This window comes from Benincasa hispida, chromosome 2 (assembly GCF_009727055.1).
Source record: "Benincasa hispida cultivar B227 chromosome 2, ASM972705v1, whole genome shotgun sequence".
Classification (NCBI taxonomy): Eukaryota; Viridiplantae; Streptophyta; class Magnoliopsida; order Cucurbitales; family Cucurbitaceae; genus Benincasa; species Benincasa hispida.
This window is the reverse complement of record NC_052350.1, coordinates 41,973,356-41,995,626: the sequence shown is the minus strand read 5'-3', so window position 1 is coordinate 41,995,626 and position 22,271 is coordinate 41,973,356. Positions and strand designations below refer to the sequence as shown.

Genomic DNA, 22,271 nt, shown 5'->3' with positions numbered 1-22,271 from the left:
TTGTATACTGATATCTGTGATTCACAAATCATTCATGTAGAGATATGTGAGTGGGGGCATCCTATGGAATGAGTTTGCATAAGACTGGATCTCGAAATAGTCACTTTCTTTATAATGACCGTTTACAGTTAAAATTAGCTATTTCAAACTAAAATGACCTAAGGTAACACGATCTTAATTATGAATTCCTGTTTATTTTGAGATTATCCTTTGATTTGCATAGGTCAGAGTAGTCTAATAATACTACTCAATAAGCCTCCCATTTTGGGATAAGACCGGATAGATAGCTGGGGACATAGCTATGCAAGATTGAATTCACTCCTACCTGACTTAGGGTTAGTAGATAGGTTGTTCTTTTAAGTGCTGATGCCTAGTCTTGAACAACAGGCCCCACCCTCTCTTGGTAGAGAGGGATATGATATATAAAATGTATTATAAATCAATTATTCAATAGAGGGTTAGTGGGAGCTTAAGGTGCAAGATACATTTATAGGGGTAAAACGATAATTTAGACCTAGGTATAAATATGAACGACCTGTGAAGGATCAACTTACTGATTATGGTTGAAATGGACAGAAATATATCTACGTGAGGATAGTGCAACTATCGAGTTATAGTGGTGTACCTTGATAGTTGACAAATAGTAATTAATTCGGTTTAAATAGTTTAACTTATTAATTAAAAATCGTCGGAGTTCATAATCTGTAGGTCCATTATGTCCCTCTATTAGCTCATAAATTGGAATAACAAATTGAATATTAATTAGATGAATTTGGAATTAGGGTTATGAATTTGAAATGTTCAAATTCAATTTTTAGGGTTTTCAATTGATTGTATTTGATACAATTAAAACCATTTAATTTAGTTGAAATTAAATGAAATTGGAGAATCAATTAATATTTAAATTATGATTTATATGAAATTAAATCATATTGGTGAAATTGGTGTTTTATTAATTTAATATTCTTTTAATTAAAAAGTTTAATTAAAATCAAAATTAGTTTTATTTAAATTAATTATTTTGAATTAATTTTATAAAACTAATTTAAAATAAAATGGTTTTATTTAAAATCAATTTTCATTTTTTTAAAAAATTGGTTTTAAATTAGTGGATTTTTCCAATTTCGGAAAAATCCACTAACCACACTATAATGGAATTTCACCAAATTCCATTTGTTTTTGCAATTATCACCAAGTAGGTGGTGTCATTTATGCAGTCCTACTATCCTGCATGATTTCTGTGTATGTATACATTCTTCAGGTAGAGAAATGAGAGAGAGTTTTTGGAAAATTTGTCTGAAGTGTTGTAGAAACAAAAACCTCATAAACCCACCAAAATACATCTCCAATTCAACTAGATTTGAGTGTTTCCACCACATATTCTTTTTGAGCTTTGTAGAGAAGATCTTGGGGTGATGGTCTTGTTGAAGTTTCAAGCTCAATCTTGGAGTATTGTTGCTGAATTCGTGGATTAAGTCTTTAAAGGTAATGTTTGCTTCAAACCCTCTATGAATATCATTTGAATAACATGTTTAAAACTCAAATTAAGAGTAGTTACAGTGCTTATTGATTCTGATTTTGTTCCGCTACATGTTATATTACTCTTTCAGTTGGTATTAGAGCATGATTTAAGCACTCAATTATCATTGATTTAAGTTTGGTGGGTGAATTTCTAAGCATGTTTGAGTATGTGACTGATATGGTTTAAATTCAACTTTGGTATTAGAATTCTCTTTGATTTCCAAGTTAAATTTGTAATTGATCTTGTTTGATGAGCTTATATGTGTGCTCTAAGTCTGTAATTTATTTGGAGTAATTAGAGTTCGAATTAGGCTGTAATTTGAAGATTGAAGTAAACATGTTCAAGCAAAAAATTGGAGTTGAGCCTTCTGCCCAGGAGCGTTGCAACGCCACGGGCTCGCTAAAAAGTAGCGTTGTAACGTTGGGATGCGGCGTCACGACGCTGTTCATCCTAAGGGTTTTTGCTTCACGTGCTGCCTAGCGGGTTCGTGGGTTGAAGAAATCGGTTTGACCGGCTCTCCGTCAAACCGGTCTGATTCAACTTCCTTTGGTACCTTAGTGGTCCAGTTCATGCGGTTCGGGTCGGTTCGAGCAGTTCTTCATCAAATTAAAGTTGTTCTTGAGCCATTTTTATAATAATTTAGCTTATTTGTTTGCTAGGAATGCCAAAGTTGAATCATATTAGTGTTATATAATTATTTTATGCATATGGTGTGTATTATTTTTGAATTAAACATGTTTGTGCATAATGAAGGAAATCAGACATGAGGATTTCCATGGACAGCAGAAGGATCGTTCCAAATTTCAATCGTATATGAACATTAACAATTACAATCAAGAAACGGAAACATACGATCACACACAAACGAAATTACAGCATGCTCATCTAAAGATCAAGGGATAGAATTAACATACCTTTGAACCTTCAACACCCTTGATCACGAACGCTTGAACAATTAGCAAGACTGCAAACTCAAATGCTCGAATGCTACGACTGCTACACTGCACGATCACAGCGACTACAAACTCAACGATCTCCAAGATCACGAACACTACAACCCCCACACGAACATCGCGAACTCAACTAATGGCCTTCAATAAACCTTGACAATGTCGAGTTGAGTACGACACCACCACAGTGGCTACCTTCTCGGTGTGAGAATCCAAAAGTGTGGGCTCCGTGTGGACTTGGTTAGAGGAAGAGACCGGAGGAAGAACAATTGTGTAAACGATTGAGCAAGTGGGAGATGTTAAAGTCTATCGTATAGACGACGCCCAATCGTTTAACAAACGCTATGCGATCGTTTAGCAAAAGCTGCACGCTCATTTAGCTCTCGGCCAGTTGAGTGATCTATCGAATAGAAACACTCAACAATCGTCTAGTCTCTCTTTAGCTGTCGTTTAGTAAATCGTATTTACTTTATAGCCGCCGTGAATAATTTCTGAGAATGGAAATCTCAATACAACAACTAAATTTTAGGAAAATATTTTTCCTTTTATCTCACGGTTACAACAAAACTACCAATAACCTCCCATTCAATTGATTATTAGAGAAAAAGAGATAATTATCCAATAATTAATATTGTTATAAATATACATGATAATCAACTTACCATAGTATACTTATAACCTATAGTTTTAATATTTCATCTCATGAAACATATAAACTATAGCTCTTTTTCTATTCCATGGTTCTTAATGTAAATCTCATTTACATTAATCCTCCACTAGATGTATCTCATACATCACACAGATCATATCATATGTAATCAAATTATCTTTATTCAATTTGAACATTTTAAATCAACACCAAGAACTGATCGTCAACTTGAATCCATTGAGCTACCAAGGGGACCTTATGGACCAATAGCTAAAAACTCCAACGGTATGTGAATAATTGACTAAACTCTTTAGTCACGGGATCCACCATCTGTTAACTACCAGACACTCCACTAAAGACCGAAAACTGAACTTCTCTTATCACAGATATATTATGTGTCCATTTTAACCAATCAACAGTGTGATAACCCTTCACAAATCGCTCGTAAGTACAACTTGACCAATAATCGTTATGCCCCTGTAGTTACATCTAACTCCTTAAATACCACTGATCCCTCTAATGAACATAAGTCATAGTCCTACTATGACTGAGTTCTTTCTTCCAAAGAAGTTGTGGCCACTATGTTCAAGTCCTGGAATCAGCCCTTAACGGAGTCTATCTACTTACCTCTACTTCAGAGAAGAAGTGAATTTCATCTTGTGTAACTGAGTTCCCAGCTCCAAAATCAGACAAGTCCCCAGGTAGGCATGTTGAATTGGCAATCAGGCCACTCTCACCTATACTAATCAAAGGACCGCCTTCAAAGGCAGGAGTTCCCAAAATACTCAGGATTGAGGTCATATCACCTATGGTCGTTTAGGTGGGATGTAAGTCTCCAGTATCAACGACGTTATATACAAAGACGAATCATCACGTGGTCTGGTCTTATACAAACTCTTTGTATAAGATACCCTCGCTCGCATGTCTCCACATGAATGGTTAGGATCTACCATCTGTAGTAGTTCACAACACTTGCAAACCTCTACAAAGCGGGTCGTATCCGTAGTGTCACTAGGATCAGGTATCCCACCTTAATCCTTATACTACAGACCTATTTAGGTTATCACCTAAGGCATGATTCACTTGTATATCTCATATACATACTTAAGTTTACATAGAATAACCATGGAGCTTTGTTTATTAGATATGAGTAAATGTCATTTTATTCATAACAATGTGTATATATTACAAACAACAAGACTACAGAAGAATTAGGACACCAATCCTAACACATAAAGTATGTCATTTTAGATTTAAAATCCCTTAAACATGTTACATGCATTATTGTATGTTATAAATTAGTTATAATATATAGTATGCATGCTTTAGGGTTTGTTAAAAACTGATATAATTGTTATGTTAATGTTTACCTTTGAAGCATGTTATGGTTGGTTTAAAGCATGTTTATTTATAAGTTTGTTATAAAATGAAATTAGACTTTAAAATCCATAACAAAGATACACATGCTCATTTAGGTTAACAACTAGTTTTAACTATTAAAATAGATTGTTACCTTATAAAATTTGGTTACAAACTCAAATTGGTTCATAAACCTTTCTAAGGATGGGGTACCTAATTTGACGACTTACGTAACACTTCCTATTTGGGGATTATGACTGAAAAATTGAGCGTTGGTAACTGATTTTATGAGCTTGCTGAGTGGTTTGAGGTTTAAAACTGGTTTAAACACATATACATCATAGGTTAATATCCAAATATAAACATTATACTTGGATAAAATCACATAGACTTAGGTTCTTCTTAATTAGCCGTAATAAAACCTAAGTAAATGAATACCCAAACATTTAGAACACTTTAGTGGAGAGATTAACAATGTATTCGATATAAAGTTAATGGCTCTCATGTCCCCAAGAGTTCACATGTGAGATCCATGCTCGACTTCGTGTCACTTTTACCGCGATTACTTCATACGGAAAGTGTTTACATGGGTCAATAACAAGGTGAATGGGGGAAGTAGTTCATAATAAGCAAGTGAAGGAAATGTGTCAACATTGTCTTGCAGTCTCCTCCATTAATTTGAACCGTGAGATTCCTATGTTGCACTTGTTTTTGTTTTTAGGCGGCACTAGCTAGTCGTTAACCACGACATCTCCACGGAGGGTTGTAACATAGGATTTGGAACAATCCAAGCTTCAGAAATTAATAGGGTCTTATAGTTCCGTCTTGGGTATTGTCTTCATCTCAGAGGCATATTCATACTGAAAGAAATCAATCACGAGGATTTTCATGAGTAGAGGAAAGATCATTCCAAATTACAATCATATATGAACTTTACAATTACAGTCATAAACAAAAACATATGGTTATGCTTTCATTACAGAAATTACAACATGAAAATAACAAAAATCAAGTAGAAATCTACACACATTTGTAGACACATCGCCAAGCTCCTTGATCACGAACGCTCGAACACAGCAACCTTGACCGCTCATCCAACACGATCGCTACACAGCACGAACACCGCGCATTCGAACTCAGCGATCGCCTTGGTCACGAACACCCCAACAGCACGAACGACCTCCACAGAACCTCGACGGTGTCAATTTGAGTTTGACACCACCAAGAAGGCTAACTTGTTATTCTCGGTGTGAGAATCTAGAGGGTAGGCTCTGTATAGACTTGGTTTGAGGCAGAAAACGGAGGAAACAACAATCGTATAAACGATTGAGCAAATAGGAGAAGGTTGGCAAAAGCTAAGCGATCGTCTAGCAAAAGCTAAGCAGCGTGTCTGTTGCCTACAAATACTACACGATCGTTTAGTTCGCTCCAAGTTGTCGCTTAATAAATCCTATTTATTGACAACTTCTGTGAGATTCCGAGAGAGAATTCATAAAATCTCAAACTTCAACATTACTAAAATTAGGAAAACAATTTTTTTTTTATCTTACGGTTACCATGAAACCATCAATAACCTCCCATTCAATTGGTTATTAGAGAAAAAGATTTAATTATCCAATAATTAATATTATTAGAAATCTAAATGATAACCAACTTATCATACTATATTTATAACTTATAGTTTTAATATTTCATCTCATGAAACATATAAACCATAGCTCTTTTTCTATTCCATGGTACTTAATGTAAATCTCATTTACATTAATCCTCCACTAGATGTATCTCATACATCATACCGATAGTGGGATCCACTTTTTGGGGAATATGGGTCATATATTATCGAATTACCTCTTGTCAATTTGAATATTTCAAATCAATACCAAGAACTGATGCTCAACTGAATCCATTGAGCTACCAAGGGGACCTTATGAACCTGTAACTCGAAACTCCAACAATACGTGAATAACTGACTAAACTCTTTAGTCACGGGTTCTACCATCCATTAACTGCCAGACACTCCACTAAAGACTGATAGCTGAACTCTCCTTACCACAGATATATTATGTGTTCATCTTAACCAATCAGCAGTGCGTTAACTCTTCACAGATCGCTCGTAAGTACAGCTCAGCAATAACTGTTATGCCCCGGTAATTACATCTAACTCCTTAAGTACCACTGATCCCTCTAATAAACATAAGTCATAATCCTACTATGACTGAGTCCTCTATTCCAAAGAGAAACTGTGACCACTATGTTCAAGCCCCAGAATCAGCCCTTAAGGGAGTAATTTCTTTACTTATCCCTTCTTCGGGAAAGAAGTGAATTCCATTTTGTGGATTGAGTTCCCAACTCCCAGATTAGAATAGTCCCCAAAAAGGTAGGCATGTTGAGTTGGCAATTTGGCTACTTTCACCCATACTAAGCAAAGGACCCCCCTTAAGGGCAGGAGTTCCCAAAACACTCAGGATTGAGTTCGTGTCACCTATGGTCGTTTAGGTGAGATGTAAGTCTCTAGTATCAACGACGTTATATATAGAGTCTAGTCATCTCATGGTCCGATCTTATACAAACTCTTTGTATCCCGCTCGCACGTCTCCACATGAATGGTTAGGATCTACCATCTATAGTAGTTTACAACACTTACAAACCTCTACAAAGCGGATCGTATCCGTAGTGTCACCAGGATTAGGTATCCAACCTTAATCTTTATACTACAGACCTATTTAGGTTATCACTTAAGGCATGATTCACTTGTATATCACATATACATGCTTAAGTTCACATAAGATAACCATGGAGCTTTGTTTATTGGATATGAGTAAATGCAATAATGAAATAACATTTTTATTCATCAAACAATGTGTATCATTACAAACAACGAGACTCTGGGAGAATTATGACACCAATCCCAACAATCTTCCACTTATTCTAATGACTCAAGAGACGAATGTACAATACAATAAAAACATGTATAATATACAATAAACTAGGGCATACCCCAGTATCATCTCCCACTTACCCTAGATAAGATATTGCATGTCCCGCAGACCCAGACTCTCCAGGTGACCCTCGAACACTTTAGCCATGAGGGCTTTTATAAAGGGATCAGCAACGTTGTGTTCCGTTTAGAGTGAACACTGACCCCGATGTCGATTTTCAAGAATCTCGATTGACCGGAAAGTTATAGTCTGTGTATCCTGTAAGGATCATATCCTTATCTCCATACACGAGCATGTAGTCCCTCGTTCTTCAAAGATACTTGAAGATCATCTTGACCGCCATCAAGTAATCAAATCCTGGATTGAACTGATACCGACTGACAATCCCTACTACATAGAAAATGTCGGGTCTGGTACACAACATTGCATACATTAAGCTTCCTACCGCTGAAGCATAGGGAATCTGTCTCGTTTCCTTAACTTCTTGAGGTGTCTTAGGACATTGATCCTTAGACAAAATGATTCCATGAAACCCCTCTTAGAATCCTGCATCCTGTACCTGATTAACATTTGATCAATGTTCAATCCTGAGACAGGGCTAACCGTTTGTTCTTGCGATCCCGAATTATCTGGATCCTTAGAACATACTGTGCCTCACCCAAATCTTTCATTTGGAATTGGGGAGCTAGCCATTTCTTAATGTCAGTCAGATACCCTACACCATTCCCAATGAATAGGATATCATCCACATACAATACTAGGAAAGCTAATGAGTTGTTGATGATTTTCTTGTATACACAAGGCTCATCAACATTCTGATCAAAGCCAAATGACTTGACAACAGTGTCAAATCTGATGTTCTAAGATTTAGATGCTTGTTTCAGCCCATAAATGGACCTATTAAGCTTGCAAACTCTTTGCTCTTGATCTGGAATTATGAACCCCTATGGTTGAGTCATATAAATGGTCTCCTCAAGATTACCATTAAGAAAGTCAGACTTGATGTCCATTTTCCATATTTCATAATCATAAAATGTGGTTATGGATAGGAGAATCTAGATAGACTTGAGCATGACAACAGGTGAGAAAGTTTCCTCATAGTCAACTCCCTCAACCTGGGTATAACCCTTTGCCAGCGAGTCTAGCCTTAAAGATTTGCACCTTTCCATCTACACCTCTCTTTCGCTTATAGATCCATTTAAACCCAATAGGTCTTACCCCATCAGGTGGATCAACAAGCTCCTAGACGTTATTGAAGTACATAGACTCCATTTCCTGGTTCATAGCTTTAACCCATTCATCTTTGTCAACATCCTTCATTGCTTTCTTAAAAGACAACGGATCATCGAACCCATCATTTGTAATGATGTTTTGAGCTTTAGTTAAATCCATGTAGCGATCTAGTGGGTTCATAACCCCTCTCCCCCCCAACTACGTCGAGGCAGTCTCAACTCTTGAGCTGGTTGACTAGATATTCTGACCTCAACAACTCTTGTTGATCTGTCGGCTTGTTCAACAACTTCTGTTGAACCCTCAGCAGTCTCAGTCTCACTAGAGATCTCATGCAAAACGAGCTTACTTTGTGGCTTATGATCCCTCATGTGGTCTTCTTCCAAGAAAATAGCATTTGTAGAAACAAACACTTTGTTCTCACTCGGATCATAGAAGTATCTACCTCTCGTTTCCTTGGGGTAGCCTACAAAGAGGCAAACGTTTGAACGCGGTTCTAACTTCTTTGGGTTAGTCACTAGCACATGTGCCGGACAGCCCCAAATCCTGAAGTGGCGTAAACTACCTTTACAACCTCTTCATAACTCAAAAGGTGTTTCAGAAACACTTTTCAAAGGAACGTTGTTCAGGATATAACATGCAGTCTCCACTACAAAACCCCAAAACGAGTCTGGAAGATGAGTATAACTCATCAAGGTTCTATTTCTCCTTTCTGATACACCATTTTGCTGAGGTGTACCAAAGGTCGAGAGTTGGGACGCAATCCCATGTTCTATCATATAGTTCTAGAATTGGAGGTCTATATACTCTCCACCACAATCAAATCTAGTGTTTTTATCTTCTTACCTAACAAGTTTTCAACTTCAGCCTTATACTCCTTGAACTTGTCAAGGGCTTCAGGCTTACGTTGCATTAGGTAGAGATCGAACCTTGAATAATCATCTATGAAAGATATGAAATATTCATACCCACCTTAAACTCTAACATTCTCGGACCACAGAGGTTTGAATGTACAAGCTCCAAGGCTTCCTTGGCTCTGTAACCTTTTCCAGTAAAAGGTCGTTTGGTCATCTTGCCTTCGAGGCATGATTCACATACCGACAAAGAGTTTTCTTCTAAACTCTTTAGAAGTCCACTTTTTACTAACTTCTCAATCCTATTGAGGTTGATGTGACCTAACCTCAGATGCCAAAGATGGGCGTTTTCCTTAGGAGAAACCTTTGGTCTTTTAGCTGTTGTTGCCGTACTGAACATTTCAGTGTTAAACAAGGCTTTTATGACTAACGGTCTTAGTATATATAAGTTACTTTCCATTGAACCAGAACCAATTTCTATCCCATTCTTGAAAATAAACACTTTATTCTCAGAAAATGAGACGGTATAACCTTGTTCAATGAGACAAGAAACCGAGATTAAGTTCCTCTTACTATGAGGAACTACAAAAACATTATCCAGTAACAGGCAACGTTTCTTGTCAATAAATAACTTCAGCCTGCCTATAGTAATAGCTGAAACAACCTCATCAGTGTTGACTCGAAGAGTCATCCCTCCTTGTGGCAACGTTTTCTAGGAACTAAATCCTTGGTAAGAGGAACTGACATGATTGGTAGCACCCGAACCAAGGATCTGAGCAGAATCATCATTCTCTACCAGACACATCTCCAAGACCAATAAATCAGATTTACTGTCTTGTCTCCTCTTTTGGAGAGTAGTGGGATCAGTGTTAAAATAATTGACACTACTGGTTTGTCACCCATCCCTTTATGCTCGAAAAGTAAGAACTAACGTTCAAACAAATCTTGCAGTGAGTCTATGATCTCCCGTGCAAAGACCATGTTCTCAACCCTTTTGGCCAAAACATTAGGTATGTTAGCCAAAATGTCAAGTCAGGCCAACGAATTAGCCTTCATCCACACCTCATATGCATTGCGAACACTTCGTGGTGCATCAATGGTTGGGACTTGAGGACATTCTTCAACCATGAAAAATACGAGGGCGTTTTCCACGAAATACGTTTCACACGATTCTTTCAACTGTATGTAGTCGATCATATTAAACGCTCTAAACGAAAATACTAACGAGTTGCTAAAAAGAAAAATATATTGACCTACATTAGGTTTTAAGCAAATACCCGTTGTAAAAACAAAACAACATCTAATAAGGTTTTAGGAAAACTAACATGAACCTTGTGTGACATCTAGTTTCGCAATGACGCTTCAAAGGTTTAGGACAAAAGCCGCCGAAGGGAGGTCAGTTATTCCTCCTCTGAATTGAGAAGTTCTCAACCAGTCATTAATACTAGAACAACTCTTGCTTCTATAACGACTAGCCATCATTGATTTGGCCAAGAGATCACTAACAATCTCCGTAAGTGTGACCCGCCATTTTAGGCCCTAGAGATCTGCCCAAAAAGCCAATCTGAAGGGAAAAAATCCGATTGGGGCAAAACCTAAAGCGACCCTATCCATTTCTGGAGTTCACTTTGATCTTGACCAACTGCACCAAACCCATTTGAAGAGGGACGCTCAAAGGTGACACGAGAGTTTAAAATGATCTCACGGTGTGAACCAATGACAGAGACCAGAGGACGTGTTGACACACACCCTTCACCCACTTACTATAAACACTCTCTCAGTCCACCTTGATATTGACTCATGCAAACACCATTCGAAAGTGGATGCTCCCAGGGCACCACAAAACCAAGCATGAATCTCACAGTGTGAACATTCAGGGAGAAACGTGAGTGGAATCATAGACATATCAGATACATCTCTTCCTCCCACTGAGTATTTTATAACCTAGGGTTTAGCTTACTTAGAAAAAACACGGCTAAGGATTTTAACTAAGTGACTTTTAGGTTTTCCCAAGAGCAACTTTTACCTGGAATAGTTAAACAACTTTTGATCATCATCCATTAAACTCTTTAATGGAGTCTTTGACCAAATTATCGCATGCTTGTTGAAAATCTATCTAATTCACCTTTCCAGGTAGGTTTCTAGGTAGAGGTGTTACGTTTTCGTCAACTTAAGAACCCCAGCATAGCCAGAACCCGCCTTGGACAAAAGGTCCTTTATAGATAGATTTAAAACAAATTTAATCTTTTATGCCAACTAATTTAATCCTATTAAACCGATTTTAAAAGATTAATCTAAGTTACTAAACTCTTTAGAACCACTTTGAACTAAGATCTATCTCAAACCAATTTTAAAACTCTTTTAAAAAACTTGAGTTCACCCTAAGTCCGTATGTAATTCTTTCTTATTGATTTTAGGTCTAATTTCCTTTTATAACACTTATAAATGGAAACCATAACCACAATGCTAAGCTAACACATGCAAGGCATTCATAACGATTATAAAAAGCCTAAGTGTCATGCTCAATGCATTGTCCATTCATTGCTACTTCTTTTATATAACACTTATACAAAACAACAATGAAACAAGCAAAACATGCTTCCATTCACCCTTAGATTGTAACACTTATAATAAAAGGATGATGCATAATAATGTTTACTGGATGCAAAATATAACTTTTATATTTCATGATGCATATGCATGCTTTCAAGTAATTTCTTCATGCTCGATTATAACATTTATAATACATGATGCATGAATAATTGCACAACCTAAGGTGGGTTTTAAATTATATGTCAAATACTTTGGCATATAAGCACCATAAATCACATGTATAAAAAAATAAATGTTGATGAACCACGTAAAATTGCCTTAAAATCACAAAAATAAAACTAACTATTATAAAGACAAGGAGTCTCCGGTTCAAATAGGCGAACCAGGTTTTGAACCTTCCGGACGAAGCAACGCACCTTCAACCATCGTGTACTAAACTCTCTGATGCGTTGATTTATCATGCGATGTAAGGATGTGTGGATGTGATGATCATGCAAGTTTTCCTCACAAAGCCCAAGTATAAGCCTTCTTAGGGTCTTGGTGGATCGCACGTAGGGATTACTAAATAGATATGTGATGGACTCTCTGATCCTATTGCGATGGTGATAAAGAAGTAGATGGTGATTTAACTTTGATTTTTTAATGGGATAGAATTAAATGCGGAGTGATGAAAGGGTGGTGTTGTAACAAGTATGCGATGAAGGGGTTGAGAAGAGATTTAGCTAACATTTCTTAAGATTTTGTACAAGTCATGGGATCATGCTATACACAAATATTAAGCACTATATTTCTCAATGCATAATGCCACATTTCCAATTTCCAAGATGCATGCAATGTGTATGGAATGTAGCAGATAGAACTTATTTCTAAGTCTCTACTCTTGCTTATGCGATCTAATCCGACTCTCTCAAGCCTAGATTCTGTCTTCAGACTACTCTCTCAAGTACTCCAAATGATGAATGAAGCATACATAAGACAAGATGATCGCATAAAGTGCATAGCTTAAGTCATGCCAGCTAATTACTTCTAAACCCATTCACAAATTTAGTTACTCATGCATGGTGTTTTGAGTACAAAACAATAAATGGTGCAAGAAGTATCAAGCCAGGTAAGCAATGTCTTGCTTCCTCTGGCTTTTTATAGTACTCTTATCACTTCAACTCTTTCCCGAATTTTAGAATCTTTCTCTCGCAAGGGTTGGGTGTCTCTTCTTCGTGCTATTTCCGGCAGCCTCTCAACCTCTCCGAAAATTAATTTCTTCTCAAGATCCCTCGGCTTCGCCTTGCTTCCTCGCGCGCGCTCCTCTTTTGGTTTGGTAGCATTGGGTATTTATAGACTTCTTAGGCAAAGCAATTCTTCTCACTAATGATTGCGTGGATGGGCAACATTGATTTCCATACCCTGTTGCGCCATCTGATAATCACCGAAAGTTCAATGTATTTGCAATGGTATGGTCTTTCAATGATCGTCAACTGTATTTCCGAATTAATTGTCATCAGCTTTATGTCCCATCATATTATGTTGTTGCCTTTATGTAAAGTCTGATCGCGAACTCAAACGTGCCATCACATTGTGCCCATAGATCGCAAACTCAAACCGCCATCGCATTGTACCTACACAGAATAACGTAATTTAACTGTTTTTATGCGATGAGCATCAGCGATCGCAATTTTCTTTTAGTTTGTCGCATTCAATCGTAATAATGCCTATTTTACCATTGCTTTCTCCCATTTTTTTAATAATTTGAGCTCTAATAACTTGTATTTCTACTAGTTATCACTCCTTACGATCGCCTACACGGTAAAACAAACACTTCGTTCTATCGCTTACCAATGCTCTTGCAGCTAAAAGATCGTTTAGCAAATACTACACGATCGTGTACCTTTTACTAAGCGATGAAGCTTGAGGTACGCGATCGCTTAGCACACTGATGCGTATTGTTATGCGGTGAAATAATGGTAAACAATTCGATGGTGGAAAATGTGTTGTGCATGCAAGTTTTCTCAGCAAGATCCAAGTATAAATCCTATTGAGTTGCCTGGTAAGCCTAGGGTCGAACACAGGGACTAAGGAAAACAGTATGCGATAGTAATTTTAGATCACTTTGTGGTAACAAATAAATCAAGGGGTTGGTTGGTTTATTGTTTACAGTATAAAGTGTATGCGGCGAAGTTGAGAAAAGAGTTAATAATATGAAAGATGCGATGAGTATGCGGGGGAGTGGATTGAGAAGGGGTTTAGCTAAAACTTCCTAGGATTGCGTTCATGTTATGCGATCATGCTACATACATACAACAGCAAATCATCTCTCAATGCAAATGTTACGACTTCTAGTTTTAGAACACATGCGATGTATGCGATGATGTCTATAGGACTTACATTTAAGCCTCTATTCTTGTCTATGCGATGATGAATGACACACACATATACAAGGCGACCGCATACTACCATAACCTATCTCTAAGATACATGTGATGCCTGTTGGAAAACAGAGCTTATCTCTAAGTCTCTATCTCTTGCTTATTTAGATCTAATCTTGCTCTCTCGAGTCTAAATTCTAACCTAGCTCTCTAAAGTCTTAGGTTCTTTCTTTAGACTCTCTCTCGAGTAGCTCTAAAGAGTGATGGGCGCAACATAAGACAAGATGATCGTATGCAATGAAGATCCTAGGTCATGTTAGCTAAGTACTTCTCAACCTATTCGACAATTTTAGCTACTCATGCTTATTTTAAAGAGAGTGAACAGATGTAGAAATGCAAGTTCCATTCTATATATATATAATCGAAGTACAGAATGACAATGCGAAATAAGAATAAAGAGCCTAGTAACAATTTCTTACTTCCCAAGGCTTTTTCACTGTTCTTCTCTACTCTGCTCAAAAGATATTCTTGCTCTCACAAGAGTCGGCCCTCTCTTTGTTTTTCCACGCTCCCTGGCACTCTCTTGAGCTGACCAGGACGATCTTCTGGCATCTTTTCCCTTCTCTCGCTTCCGCCTTCTAAGTATAAGAAAAACTAAGAACAAGGCTAACTATCGTCTATATGGTGAACTCTAAATCTGGGCGAACTCTTTCAATGAAGATGGTCTTCGGTATTTATAGAGCTTCAGGGTGAAAAGCTTTTTCTCTCATATGATTGCACTGATGGGATGACATTAATTCTCTGTCTGATGCGCCAAATATTTGTCACCAAAAAGTTGAGTGTACTTGCTATAGTGTCGTTATTGGTTTGTTAACTTAATTCGGAGTCGACCGTCATTAGCCTTTTGTCCCATCGTGATTTATTAAGCTTTCACCTCGATGCACCGGCTCTATGCGGCCACCTTCTTGAGCAGATTTTCGCCAGCGCAAATGATCACATACCCTTGCGGTCAAATCTCTTAATTCGCTCGGACGTTAATTTCTTCTGATCGTATTGTCGCCTTACATCAACGCATTTTCCTGCATACAATACATAAGTTAGCTGTTTTAGTGCGATGGACGCATGCGATCGCATTGTTGCAAACTTAATGCTTTTGGACGCAATATTATATATTTTTACCATTGCAATCCTGTATTGTTTTATGACTTTGGCTGTAATAACATGCATTTCTGTCCGTTATCACGCGCTTCGCACAATGCCCATCTTCCACGATCGTCTAAATGACTACGATGTGACAAAGCACCATTACCTAAGCAATCGCTTAGCTAGCGCCTCCGTATCATATACGCGCAATTGTGTAGGTAGTAACTAGCGATGAGGCTTGCTAACTACACGATCGTCTAGCGCGTGCCTTTAACTAAACGATGAGCATCACATGCTCCCACTACGATTGTTTACCTCCAGCGCCTACGCGATTGGGCAACCAACGCTACGCGATAGAGTAAATGATTTACCCCATCCCTTAGCATTTGCTAAACGATCGTTTAGTAAATACTACACGATCGTATAGAAAAATCTACATGATCGCTTAGTTAGATCCCAACGATTGTTTACCTTAGGCTACACGATACGACCAAGTTTGGTCTTCTTCTTCGTTGAGAACCGCATCTCCATGCTTTGAAACTTCATCACAAACGACTCAACTAACTCAAACTCATTGAATTACAGACTCGATTGCAAATTAATTACGCTAAAAAAACATAGGGCCTTTACAAATTAATACTTTGTAATTGAAGAAAGCTTTAACTAAAGCCAATTAAACCCGAAACATTCATCAACTCCATCCACAAATGCACTTAACAATTAAACACAAATGCAGAAACCCACCGAGACTGTAAAATGAATTTCAAAACAGACTTGTAATTTGAATTATTAGAACAACCTGGCTCTTATACCAGTTGAAGAAAATCAATCACGAGGATTTCCATGAGCAGCGAAAAGATCATTCCAAATTATAATCATATATGAACTTTACAACTACAGTCATAAAAAAAACATATGGTTATGCATTCATTACAGAAATTACAACATGAAAAAAAAAATCAAGGAGAAATCTACACACATTTGTAGACTTATCGCCAAGCTCCTTGATCACGAATGCTCGAACACAGCAAACTCGATCGCTCGTCCAACACGACCTCTATACAGCACAAACATCGCGCACTCGAACTTAGCGATTGCCTCGGTCACGAACACCCCAATAGCATGAACGGCCTCCACAGAATCTCGACGGTGTCGAGTTGAGTATGACACCGCCAAGAAGGCTACCTTGGTATTCTCGGTATGAGAATCTAGAGGGTGGACTCTGTGTGGACTTGGTTTTAGACAGAAAACGGAGGAGAACAACAATCGTGTAAACGATTGAGCAAGTGGGAGAAAGGCTGAGTCTATCGTATATGTCGATGCCCAATCGTTTAGCAAAAACTAAGCGATCGTCTAGCAAAAGCTAGATCGTTTAGCTCATCGCTTAGTAGTGTGTCTGTCGCTTACAGATACTACACAATCGTTAGCTCGCTCCAATTATCGCTTAGTAAATCCTATTTGCTTGACAACTTCCGCGAGATTCCGAGGGAGAATTCACGAAATCTCAATTAATACTAATTAGGAAAACAATTTTTCTTTTATCTCCGGTTACCATGAAACCACCATATACCTACTCAATTGGATTATAGAGAAAAAGATTTAATTATCCAATATAATATATTATATATATAAATGATATCAACTTATCATACTATATTTATAACCTATAGTTTTAATTTTCATCTCATGAAATATTACCATAGCTTTTCTATTCCATGGTACTTAATGTAAATCTCATTTACATTAATCCTCCACTAGATGTATCTCATACATCATCTGATACATATCATATTATTCTCTTGTCAATTTGAACATTTCAAATCAACACCAAGAACTAATCCTCAACTGAATTCATTGAGCTACCAAGGGGACCTTATGGACCTGTAGCTTGAAGCTCCAATGGTACGTGAATAACTCTTTAATCATGGGATCCACCATCCGTTAACTGCCAAGCATTCCACTAAAGACTGGTAGTTGAACTCTCCTTACCACAGATATATTATGTGTCCATCTTAACCAATCAGCAGCGCAACAACCCTTCACAGATCGCTCGTAAGTACAGCTCGGCCAATAACCGTTATGCCCCTGTAGTTACATCTAACTCCTAAGTACCACCGATCCCTCTAATGAACATCAGTCATAGTCCTACTATGACTGAGTCTTCTCTTCCAAAGAGAAGCTATGACCACTATGTTCAAGCCCCGGAATTAGCATTTAAGGGAGCAATCTCTCAACTTATTCCTGCTTCAGGAAAGAAGTGAATTCCATCTTGTGGATTGAGTTTCCAGCTCCTAGATCAGACAAGTCCCCAAAAAGGTAGGCATGTTGAGTTGGCAATCTGGCCACTCTCACCCATACTAATCAAAGGACTGCCCTCAAAGGCAGGAGTTCCCAAAACACTTAGGATTGAGGTTGTGTCACCTATGGTCGTTTAGGTGAGATGTAAGTCTCTAGTATCAACGGCGTTATATACAAATTCTAGTCATTTCCTAGTCCGGTCTTATACAAACTCTTTGTATAGGACACTCCTGCTCGCACGTCTCCACATGAATGGTAAGGATTTACCATCTGTAGTAGTTTATAACACTTGCATACCTCTACAAAGTGGGCCGTATTATAGTGTCACACCCCGTCCCAGACCACCTTATTTTAGCCTAAGAAAGGGCATGACTGAAGCAGTTATCAACCCTTTGGTTGACACTTACTGCTTAATAACGTTGATACCAATGAACGAATTCAACAACCAACTGATTAAGTGGGCCCATTTTATTTTACAACAATGTAATGTTTATACAACTCCAAGACTTAACAACAAAGTTTACACCAACAACTGTAAAACTCTCTGGAAGTGTAACTGTGGCACGTGGCAGACCTTGATCTTAGCAGCACCCTGGAACACCTCACTTTCCACTACCTGGAGAGGGGGGAGGGGGGTAAAACATAAAACTTGGAAAACATGAGCTATAAAGCCCAGTGAGTGGTGCCTTTAGATAAATAAATAACTTTGTCAACAGAAATATATTTTTAGGAAAGCAATACATAGTTAACAAGAACATTACCGCAAGTTCATTATTATTTTCCAGCCAAACCGCTGGACAATTCCCAGCTCCACCGCTGGTTTAAAAAATCAACCCCAGCTTGACCGCTGGTTATCACATAATCAAAACATCCCCAGTACTTTCACACGTAAACTAAGATAACAACGATTCCTGTGGAAACTTTCCTTGTACCCTATTATCCCTCCAATGTGCACATCGACTATTTTCTCGCTAGCTATGCTTAGGTAACTTGACTATATTTCCCGTCGGTCGTCACTGATTATAATTTCCCGCCGACCGAAGCCGACTATATCTTCCTACCAAGTACCTTTTCAAGCATGCTAACTATATATCCCGGGTACAATTCCAGTTTCCAACACAAACATACAAGCAATATCTTAAAAAGCATAATAATCAGATAAACATATATCCCTGATCATGCCAATTTAACATTATCCCCTATATATATTTACCTATATATGGTAATTATATCAAAAATACAACACACAATAACCACTCACCTTGGTTGGTTAGGAACTTTCCTTTCCGAAGTTCCTTAGGTTTCCTTGGTTTCCCTTTTGAACCCTAAATTCTAGATTCAAATATCAGCTTAGATTACTCATAGTTCCAGACCTTATTTTAAGAAACTTCTTTCTGCAAACATGTTCTAAAATGTCTCAGGAATCTTACCCTAAAATCTTAGCTCAGAAATCCTCGTGGTTTGGCCGGAATAATCAAATCATTAAGACTGGCCCAGCTTACCCGACAGCTCGACCCTTCTGTCTTTTCCTCATTCTCCAGCCCGATTCCTTAGACCTTCTTCTCTGGCAGCCCCACCATGAAAACTAGACTCCTTTAGCTTTCAGATGGCTTTGGAATCACATCAAACGCACGAGTATTCTGGGAGAACTTCTCGTCCCAAGTGATGCTGCTTTCTAGACTTTACTGTCCAATGCGTCCTCTTTGAACTTCTATGTCCAACACATGGATTTTCTCTAACGCAAGGTTTCCTCAACTTGCCCACTCTTCTTAAATGTATTTTGAGGTTTGATCTGAAGAATAAAGTCTTTGTAGGCGTCCAGGATTGCTCCATGGCCGACACTCCTACTTGGCCGCATGACCAAGTGTCTCTTCCTTACACCATCAACGCAATCTTGCATCAGCACAACCCAATGTGTCTTCTTCTCCTTTCACCAATGCATGGCCCTTACCTTTGTATGTATTCTTATGCTGCCACCTCTTTTACTTAAGGCTTAAGAATTCTTCCTAACAAGCCACATGTCCGGATCACATCCTCCATGAGTTCATCCTTCATATGCGTCCACAAACTCTTAGATGTTCAACGCATCACTTCCATTTTCCTTCCTTCAGATGTATGCCATCACCAACAACCCTTCCAATGCATCAACACAACTTCTTCCAATGCATTGGTCCCTTCCAACGCATCAACACAATCTTCCAATGCATTGGTCCCTTCCAACGCATTAACACAACTTCTTCCAATGCATTGTTCCCTTCCAATGCATTAACACAACATTCTATACTTGGCCAAATTTCCAAATTTTCCCTCTTTCCAACGCATCCCACACAACATTCTATACTTAGCCAATTTTCCAAATTTTCTCTCCTTCCAACGCATCCCACACAACATTCTATACTTAGCCAAATTTCTAAATTTTTCCTCCTTCCAATGCATCCCACACAACATTCTATACTTAGCCAAATTTCCAAATTTTTCCTTTGCCCAAGTACTCTTTCCAAGATCTTGTGGCCAATGCATAGCAATGCCTAGTCCAACACTTAGTCAATTTTTATCAATTTAAGCTTAACTCAAAGCTACTCAAGGAAAATTTATTCAACACTTAGAAATTTCCTTCCCTTCAACATAGGATTTAACTTTCACCTAGTTAATCTTTTCATCACCTACTTAAGTATGAAAAATGAAAATCCAGGTTTCACACGTAGTGTCACCAAGACCAGGTATCCAACCTTAATCTTTATACTACAGACCTATTTAGGTTATCACTTAAGGCGTGATCCACTTGTATATCACATATACATGCTTAAGTTCACATAAGATAACCATGGAACTTTGTTTATTGGATATGAGTAAATGCAATAATGAAATAACATTTATTTTCTTCGTCAAACAATGTGTATCATAACAAACAATGAGACTCTGGGAGAATTAGGACACCAATCCCAACACATATCGTTCTATAAAATCTGAAAATGGTGGATCACACTTACAAGAATTACTAATTGTTAGTAAAGATCTTGACCGAAAATGATAGCCAAAAGAACAATAGGAATAAAGAGTTATTCTGATGTAGTATTTGGTCAGGATTGTCTTGCTTCAGTGAAGAAATTTTTTGACTGCCCCACAGTAGCAACTGTTCTTAAATCACTGAAGTATTGTTGCAAATAAATAAAGATTTTTGGGTACTTTATTGTTTTGTGCTAAAATTGGATTTAGATGCATAAGTTTAATAGAATTTGTTTATATTTTTTCAACAATGTCAAATTCAATTATACACCTACTTGCTTCCGATAAGTTTAACGGAGAAGGATATTCAAACTGAAAATCCAACATTAATACGATATTAGTTGTGGATGATTTGAGGTTTGTGTTGACGGAGGAATGTCCTCCGATTCCCAGTACAATAGCGAACCGAAATGTACGAGTCATCTATGATCAGTGGGTTAGGGCTAACGAAAAAGTCAGGGCTTATATCTTAGCATGTACATCTGATGTACTTAATAAGAAATATGAGGTAATGCCCACTGCCGGTGAGATAATGGCATTGCTCCAAGAGATGTTCGGGCAACCGTCATCCTCTGTTCGACATGAAGCCATTAAGTATGTTTATAGTACTCGCATGAAAGATGGTACCAACGTTGGAGAACATGTTCTCGATATGATGGTCCATTTTAATATTGCTAAGGCTCATGGGGCGATGATAGATGAAATCAATCAAGTCCGTATGATATTAGAATCTCTTCCGGAGAGTTTTCTACCTTTCAAAACTAATGTTGTTATGAACAAAATTACTTACAATTTGACTACACTATTGAATGAGATACAGACATATCAGTCTATGATGAAACTTAAAGAAAGTGAAGTAAATGTTATTTCACGACCTAAAAAGTTTCTAAAAGGTTCTACGTCTGGAACAAAACCCGCTGATAAAAAGAAGTCTGTTCTCTCTTCTTCAAAAGACAAGGCTGTATAAATAAAGAAAAAGAGTAAAGGGAATAAGAAAACCACGACACAGAAGAACAAAAACGAAAACAAGGCTCCCAAAGGAAAGTGTCTCCATTGCAGAGAGGGTGAGCACTAGAAGCGTAACTGCCCAAAGTATTTAGCAGAAAAGAAAGCGGAAAAGGCGAACCAAGATAAATCGGATTTACTAGTAGTTGAAACATGTCTAGTGGAGAATACTCACCTAACCTGGATATTAAATTCAGATGCCGCTAATCATGTTTACACTTTTCTTCAGGAAACTATTTCTTGGAGACAACTTTTGAACAAGAAATGACTTTCGAGGTAGGAATGGGAGAAGACAATTCGGCTCATGCAGTGGGAGATGGTCAAGCTATTTTTTGGAGAATCTTTCATCTTACTTAGAAATGTATATTATGTACCTAAAATGAAAAGAAACTTAATCTCCATT

At 37.8% G+C, this 22,271-nt stretch overlaps 1 long non-coding RNA gene across 13 annotated transcripts in view; it reads left to right on the top strand.

The window, feature by feature from the left end:
* LOC120070875 overlaps positions 1-22,271 on the top strand; it is a 37,817-nt gene that overhangs the window by 8,196 nt on the left and 7,350 nt on the right. For 6 of the 13 annotated variants that reach the window (XR_005480050.1, XR_005480051.1, XR_005480045.1 and 3 more), the window contains exon 5: positions 1,262-1,485. This is a non-coding gene — a long non-coding RNA (uncharacterized LOC120070875). Of the gene's footprint in view, positions 1-1,261; positions 2,222-22,097; positions 22,113-22,271 lie in introns of those variants that run through there. The other 7 variants (XR_005480054.1, XR_005480052.1, XR_005480048.1 and 4 more) reach the window with 7 other exon arrangements.